General features: G+C 38.8%; 1 protein-coding gene across 1 annotated transcript in view; it reads left to right on the top strand.

Moving 5' to 3' along the window:
- The first annotated feature begins 5,757 nt into the window (after positions 1-5,757).
- The window catches only part of LOC139740511 (acyl-CoA 6-desaturase-like), a 32,653-nt gene continuing 32,410 nt past the window's right edge, over positions 5,758-6,000 (top strand). The window contains exon 1 of the mRNA XM_071651103.1: positions 5,758-5,969. The gene's annotated coding sequence lies outside the window, so the exon portion shown is untranslated. The remainder of the gene's footprint in view (positions 5,970-6,000) is intronic.

Genomic DNA, 6,000 nt, shown 5'->3' with positions numbered 1-6,000 from the left:
CAATTTCGATTTATTTTCATATTTCTCGATGAAAAAATACATCAAATATAACAACATTAAATGAAGTACATGATAACAAGCTGGAGACATACATAGAATATTGCAAATATATAAAACGTAAAAGTGGTCGATCTACTTTGTATGAAGTTTTGAATCTGTGAATGAATGCTAAAGAAATATGAAGGAACCTGCTTAAAAGCGAGCTTGTTGAGCGCAGGTCCCAGTTCAAATCGAGTTAAAGATTAAGATAGGGAGCACGGGTACAACAATGACCGAAACATAGAGAAAAAAAGTACAATTATACAGTTATATAGCAAATTCTTCTCTAATGCAGATTTGGGGTCAGATAAGCCACATGCTGTAGGCGGATGAACCATTGTCGTTCTGGCAATAATAACAATATGACTCAATATAAAATATGATAACAATGATACGGTTAAAATGTATTAGAGATTTATACATTGCGTGTATAAGAACACATGCACCTGCAAATCCCCCCCCCCCCCAAAAAAAAAGACATTCAACAACCAGTTACAGTGCAGAAGGGATTAAAATACCAGCTGTTACCTCGCCCCAACTGTCTTAGAGAAGGAAGAAAATGCAATAAGTCATAAACACAGTGACAGAATTTGAGGGCACAAATAGCTGGTTTAACATATAACAACTCTGGAGTACAGTACAGCGGGATAGTCCTGTACAGCACAAAACAGATTACAGTGAGCTGAATTAATGTAATTATTCAATAAATACTGTCTTAATTTGCATTTAAAGGGTGATAGTGATAAACAGCCTGTGAGTTCAGAGGGGAGATCGTACCAGTATTTCGGTCCCGCATACATAATTGTTTTCATCGCGAAATTTGTTCGAGTGCGTGGAAGGTGATAAGCGTCCCGTTGGCGGGTGGGATAATTATGAACTGAGTAGTTTCTTTTGAACATGTGAAGAAAAACATCAGGAAGATCATGCGTGGAGTATTTATACATGAAAATACCTAGGTTGTAATCAAACAAGTCAGTCAATTTCAAATTTTATATTTTTTTCTTGTGAAAAAAAAAAGTCATTTGTATGAGGTAGATATCCAGCGTTATTGATAATTCTGATGGCGCGTTTTTGGAGGAGGAAAAGCGAATCAAGCAAAAATCTGGACGAATTACCCCATGCAAGAATTCCATAGTTGAGGTAAGGGGAAATCATTGTTGAGTATATAATTTGTAATATATGTATGGGGAAAAAATATTTCATCTTATTTAAAATTCCAATGTTTCTGGACAAAATTTTACTTAAATAGTTAATATGGGTTTTCCAGGATAGATCACTATCAATGTAAAGTCCTAGAAACTTTTGGTTGCAAGCTCTTCATTGATATATATATATATATATATATATATATATATATATATATATATATAAACGTGTATAGTTAATAATGTGGAATAAATATATACGATATTTGTGCATGCTATTTGGGACAATATATAGCAGTTCTATTTATGAGCTATAGAAATCTGCGTTCATGCATTTCATATAACCTAAAAACATATCGAGGTGATATCGTGATATATAATCATTGTTTGAACCTTAAAATTTGATGTAACAGTCATGTACATGTACCTTGGTTTCCCGTTTCAGCGGTATTCCACCTTGAATAATGTAAGGTTCATCAGTACATGTACATTTATAGATGATCTTGGCGCATCTATCTTTACAGATGTCGTTGTCAATGTATCTTGATAACCCGAAAATTCAATAAAGAAAATATCATTAAAGTTACAAAATTATGAAGACATCGCCACCAACACCCCCCCCCCCACACACACACACACACACACACACACACACACACACACACATCAGGCACATATGCCTCATGATGCATTGAGGAATTATAAGCATCACGGTCAGTGAAAGTCCCATGTACTTATGTTATTATTTTTCTACTTTGATACAAGCGGTTGTTCTTTGTTTTACTTTGTTTCGTTTGGTTATTTGTAGTTGCTTTGGGGGGTTATTTGTTCGTTTGCTTATTTGTTTGTTTGTTTGATTGATTGATTGTTTTATTGTTTTTTGTTTTTTTGCCTCTAAGCCGATGAAATCCGGAAGTGGTCAGAGAAACGGGAGGACAAAAAAAAAAGTGGCTTCAAAAATATTTTACTCCCACCCCCTCCCCCCCCCCCTTTACGGAATTCCTGGATCCGCCCCTGGAGAAAGAGAGAGAGAGAGAGAGAGAGAGAGAGAGAGTGGGGGAGTCACTAATCAGTGGTTGATTGTTCCTATTTCGACATTTTGAGGATTTGGAGGACGGTCAGTTCAGTAGGCATCCATCCTACTCTGAAAATAATGGCATACTAAATATCCTCCAGCAGTATATAGCATTATAAACAAAGACAAAGTCAGAGTGCGTGCAGAGCGGCACAGCTACTGGAAAACGCACTGCGTAAATACAGTCCAGCATAATAGAGCAGTGTGACCAACGAAAGAAATGAGACTATACAAGTGTAGTACTAAATTGCAATGTTGCGGTGCATGCCTAATCAGCTGACTTGCAAAACAATAATGTGATTGACCTCATTTTTTTTTTTTGGGGGGGGGGGTAGGCGGATACGAATAAATAATAATAAAAACATGCACACACACATACAGTATGTGTTGCGTAATCCCATTATGGTTCCCAATATTGCTTTGTGGTGCCCAACCGTGACAAATCGACTAGAAAAAAACCCAAAATAAAACAGAAAGTCCTCATATTTTTTTGTGGCACTCAATAGGTAAAACACACACACACATATACAAACACACAAAAGCAGGTCTTCACAACTTATTACAGTCAATTTTGTTGACAAATTAACTGACATACTAATATTTAAGAACCCCCCTCCCCCCCCCCAAAAAAAAAAAAGATACCACAGCAGGAAAAATGCCTACGCATTTCCTTTCTCTAGCAGCGCTAGCAATTATGCTAGATATACTAAAAAAATATACAAATTATGCCTAATGCTAGATGCTGAAATGTCTAAAAGTATGGCAGAAAGCATAATCTATGCCAACTCTGGCAACATAGTGTCCTCCAACCTTAGAAGGCTCTGGAGTCGTACGGTCCTAAAGGAATCGCAGTGTGACGAGCGCCCTCTAAAGTACAACGCGTGAAAAACTAGCACCGCCCACTCAGACCTATCCAGTGGGGAGGGATTTTAATCGGCAAAATTGTTGCTTTTTTGTGCAAAATTATGCAGTAGACATCATCAGACACTGGTACACGTTAACACCAAGCCAGCGATGTCCAATGTGACATTTTTTTATACAAAAGTGGAAAAAAAAAACCCCAGCAGCAGCCGCCCCCCCCCCCCCCAAAAAAAAAAAACATGTCTGACCAAGTAGGAAGGTGGGAAGAACTCCCTGGACCAAGTCAAAGAAATTGTAATTTCATGATTTCATCGTAGAGATTGTAGGCACACTAATACGGGTTTCTACGTATAATATGTTAGTCAATATTGTTCCTTTGCAGGCCTATACAAGGGGCCTGTAATGAAAAAATAAAATATTCAGAGCTCTTTCAACCCGTTTTCTCTTATTCCGCTAAAACATCGACAAAATCATGCCATTCTGTAATCGTTGCAAATTGATCGACAGACTTATGTAATTGTTTGTTCTTTACAACACTATCATCGCACTCTTAGCGGATAGGTACAGCATCACAGGATAAAGGGATCACGATACTCACAGCAGAGGCCAGAGAGGTATGCTTCCCATTATGTTTGTTGATATCCGATCAATACTTCACAAGCTGTCGGCTTGTTTGATGTTTATTTTTTTTTTTTATAGCGGGCGAAGTGCTATGATATGACGAGCGGCTCCTTTCAAAACGTGCAAAACCATTTTTTTTAAACACAAAATAATGTATCCATCATACAGTAAACTCTTTAAAATAGGCTTATTGAAATTAATTGAGAACATGGAGAAATCAGACAAACGATCAAAAGTACAGTTTTGTTCTAAAGCGGTAATCTCGCAGGATCCAATCAGAAACCAGTGGTTCACGCATTGGTCGACCACACTTTTACCTCGGAGTATAGTAAACCCAGACTCGTATTGGCTTTCTTGCCGCCGTGTATAGCTCTCCAGATGACACGTAGGCCTATCAAATTGATTCTTGGCTGTGAATTTATTTTTTTCATTTTTTGTGCATATAAAAATGTTATATAGATGGACGAAACAAAAGATCAAATAGGCACTTACTTCATTCAAACAAAAAAAAATCTCAAAGTCACAGAAACTACGGGTCACTAAAACAACATTTACGTGTTGTGTCAGCACCATGCTAAAAAAACGCTTCGACTCCACACTGCTAATCCACAAAATCCAACAGAAGAATTTTTATCCAAAAGAATTTTGAATCTACAAAAATATTTGCAGACGCATATATGCCTATATCCATTTTCTTTATCCTGTTATATGGGGAACCCTATATGGGTCATGGGAGAGTCATCATGTATAAACACATTCAGAAGAATGTGAAATGAAAATCCGCTTTTTCCCCCTAATTACTATCAGAAGCGGATTTTGGAAAAGGAACTGCTCAGGATTAATACACCTATACCAAGACACCGTTTGTAGACACCAAGAGTTACGAATGTAAAAGAGAAGATATCATCATCAGAGAATTTTTTATTGATATTGCACTTGATATATCCCAAGAATATTAAAAGAAAAAAAGAGAAAAATTATCACACATATATTTTAACCATTTTCTGATATTTTCAGCATCTTTATTCTCAATTATCTCAAATCCGGTTGATCCCATGTCTGCTTACGGCACGGGTGTTACTATAGAAGAATGCTATCAATAAAAGATTTTCGAGAAAGAGACATGTGCATGTATTAGGCCCTATAAAGGACAGAGAGAAAATGCATTATTGTCGGATAGGCTGCATCTACACAGTGAAGGCTAGAGAAACCAAGATTATGGTACATGTACCAGTATCCAGCTTGTAGGCCTACAAAGTTAATATTTTCATCACTTACTATATTCGTGGTATACCAGGTACTCGTTGCACATTTAGATGACTTTACATAATGGAAATTTCAAATACAAACAAGCAGATATACATGTACTCACTAGCTGTAGCAAATGAACAAACAAAGAAACAAACAGCTATTCTGGTAAGATCAAGAGGGGGTTGTTTTGTACCCCCTCTGCCTCCCCCTTTCCCTAGTATCCCCACCCCTAACTGCGACCAGCCCCAACGTGCAGTGCAGCGTGTTTAGCGGAGCGGTCTCCGGGGCTACCCCACCCCAACCCCTCTTCCAGCAGGTAGAAGATGAAGGCGAGTTTCCAACCTTGCGTAAGTTCTGTATTGATCGATCACCTGATAGAGATAGATCGCTCTTGCTCCTCTGAGTGGTGCGATCGTCGGTAGATCACCTGATTCTCAGGGCTGAGGAATTTATACAGAAAGAAAATTTGTAGAATGCGGCATTTTTGTGATAGGACGTATTCAGTTAAAGTCTCCACTGATTTTGAACCATCAAGATAAGAAACATTTGTCAGAAATCCGACGACATTCTGAAGGGGTTTGAGGCGCAACACTTGTAAGTGTCTTTTGATGCGGTTTCTCTCTTTCTCGGTCCACTACACGCAGGCGCAAGACCTGGGAGGGCAAAGTTCACAGTGATCGGTCTGTGTTATCGATACAAGCGCACATGCCGACAAGGCGTGTTCCTGTTTGTCTTCACCCTCTACCAGCGAAGCGGAAGACCCGCTAACAACCGTCCCGTCGCGTAGGCCAGGCGTAATACTCGGGTCCGTAAGCCTTGCTACCTACCTACCTCAATCTGCTGTGCACCTGTGTTAACACCACAACACTCCACCACCGGCTCCGTCTTGCACCGATTCCAAGAAGAGAAGAGGATATCCGCTGCTCGAGCTGTCGCCGCACCTCCTCCTTGCATCACCAGTGACCTCCTCGGACACGGTAAATTTAAGTTAGATTTAGACTCTATTAA

The sequence above is a fragment of the Diadema antillarum genome, unplaced genomic scaffold (genome assembly GCF_040938485.1).
Source record: "Diadema antillarum isolate AM-2024a unplaced genomic scaffold, OU_Dant_1.0 seq00000856_RagTag, whole genome shotgun sequence".
NCBI lineage: Eukaryota > Metazoa > Echinodermata > Echinoidea > Diadematoida > Diadematidae > Diadema > Diadema antillarum.
The sequence above is the reverse complement of the archived record's forward strand: the minus strand, read 5'-3'. Positions and strand labels throughout refer to the sequence as shown.